Source organism: Poecilia reticulata, unplaced genomic scaffold (genome assembly GCF_000633615.1).
Source record: "Poecilia reticulata strain Guanapo unplaced genomic scaffold, Guppy_female_1.0+MT scaffold_212, whole genome shotgun sequence".
NCBI lineage: Eukaryota > Metazoa > Chordata > Actinopteri > Cyprinodontiformes > Poeciliidae > Poecilia > Poecilia reticulata.
In genome coordinates, this window is record NW_007615022.1 from 162426 (window position 1) to 164694 (window position 2269).

General features: G+C 51.4%; 1 pseudogene; it reads right to left on the reverse strand.

Annotated features, from left to right (window-relative positions):
- The window catches only part of LOC103460241 (membrane-associated guanylate kinase, WW and PDZ domain-containing protein 3-like), a 28333-nt pseudogene that overhangs the window by 17403 nt on the left and 8661 nt on the right, over positions 1-2269 (reverse strand).

Here is a 2269-nt window from a genome sequence, read left to right on the forward strand (position 1 = left end):
TAGCTCCAGACAGGAAGTATAGCTCCAGACAGGAAGTATAGTTCCAGACAGGAAGTTTATCTATAGCAGACTGTAATGCTCCACATGCTGAATGAAAAATAAAGAATGATGATTCTCTACGTTCTGCGGTGGACGTCGTCTCTTTGCTCTGCGTTCGAGGATCCACCCAACTGGTCGTCTTCGAGACATGACTGAAAAACAGAAAAACATTTTCTTCATCTATGACATCATCATCATCATCATCATCATCTTCATCATGTTTGATGGTAAACCTGTAATCCAGATCTGACAGTGAGGAAATGAAGCTTCGCGTCCTGACGGCTCGGTGGGCAGCGCGGCGCTGAGGAGGCTCCTGGTCCGTTTACTGGTCTGAATGGTGCTTACTGGGATCAGTGGTGTGGACCTCCTGCCATCACAGCGCCCCCTTGCTTTACTCCATATTAAACCTTCTGGGAACAGGCTGCAGTGGCGCCCCCATGTGGTTCAAATGTTCACTTTGAAGGTGTTGTGTGATTCTGCATTTGCAGTAGACGTGGCCAGATGGGCAGTTACCCAGGGCGGCATTGATTTGTGGACGCACATGATCAGCTGATTAACTGTAGGAGCTAACGGTCATTAGCGTCAGCTTCAACTGGTTTAATCTGGGAGAAACATCTAAAACAAGGTGGCACTGCAACAACAAAACTAGCTCAAACGTCTAACTGGTTCCCTCTGGTGAGTGGGGCTGTTGCCCCCTGCTGGCGGAGGACCAGGTGTGACTGGGCCGGCCCTCATCCAGGTCCAGCAGCCGCCATGTTGGATCCAGTAATGAACCAGACAATTCAGGTAATTAGGTAATTGGTTTGATTGACTATTGACTGGTTTCTTACTTGATGTAGTATGGCTCTCCTGAGTCGCTGTAGGCCAGCTCCCAGTTCTCAGGAAGTGGAGGTCCTCCTCTTCCTCTTCCTCTTCCTCCGGCTCCATTCTCCATTCCCTCCCGGCTCCCGACTGTCGAGTCCCACGATTGGCTGAGCGGCAGCGCCGTGGGCGGGGCTGAGCCTGCGGAGAGCGGCCCTGTTACGACCCTACCTGGCCTACGGCGGTGGGCGGAGCTTATCTGCGCCCTACCTGCCGGCACGCCGTCGTCCTCGCTGTTGTCTCCTTCCTCCACGGCTTTCTCCAGATTGCTCAGAGACTTGCTCCGAGTCCGGAAGTTCCTCAGCAGGTTGCGGTGTTCCTGGTACGTGATTGGAGGGCTCTCCGGTCCGATGTGGACGGGGCGGGGCGTTCCATAGTAGTTCCCTGTGATTGGATGAAAACAGGGCGGGGTCAGGCGTTTGGCGCCACCACGTTACATCATCGTTCTATTTTATTGGTAGAAGAAGGAAGTCGTTCCTCTCCACTGTCGCCTCATGCTTGTTCAGGAGGAAGGAACAAGTGGCTAGCTCCTTAGCTTCATTTACACCTGGTAAGACCCCGATTACTGGGTCAGAGGTCAGAATGAGGCTGAACTGAAGTCAGGGTTGCAGTGACAGTAACTGGATCTGAATGATTCTGAAATCTGAACTGGACCTGCCGGGTCAAAAGGTCATCCTTCTAGTCCTGAGGGTTGGGAACACTGGGATGCTCACAGCGCCCCCTGTAGGACATCACAGTTCCCCCAAACTGCAGCTGGAAGAGAAGCAGCTGTTTGTATTTCAGTTCTTTAATCCCGGCAGATTAATATGCAGCGGTGGTGATTCTAATGCACCTTCGTGTGTGTGTGTGTGTGTGTGTGTGTGTGTTGGGCTCTAGGTTTCTGTTCTGCAGGTTTCCAGGATTAGAGACTAAATCCTCTTATTGTTTTGTTTCGCAGAAAGACAGAAGTCCAGCTGCAGCAGCGCTACATGCTACCTGCCTTCTTAAAGGGCCGGTACACCAGTTTCCCTCCCTGCGGTTGGTTTCCATACCTTTGAATTTGCCGCTCTCCAGCAGCGCTCCGGACTCCTCCAGAGAGAAGAACTCCTCGATGGACACAAAGTTGTAGTCCACACCTGAGATCTCGCCGTCCCGCGGCTGCCGGGTCGTACCTGCCCACAGGATGCCGGGAGGTCATCAGTTGTCATGGTGATCAGACTCACTGACAGATGTTCACTCAGTGTAAAGAACTGTAATCTGAAAGAGGTCTCACTCTGTCTGATTTTCATGAAATCTTTATAAACTGAGCTGCTTCACATTCTATGACCTCAGATTAAATCTGAGTTACATCAGTACAGAATTTAACAGGGAGCATCCAGGTGTGTTTAGT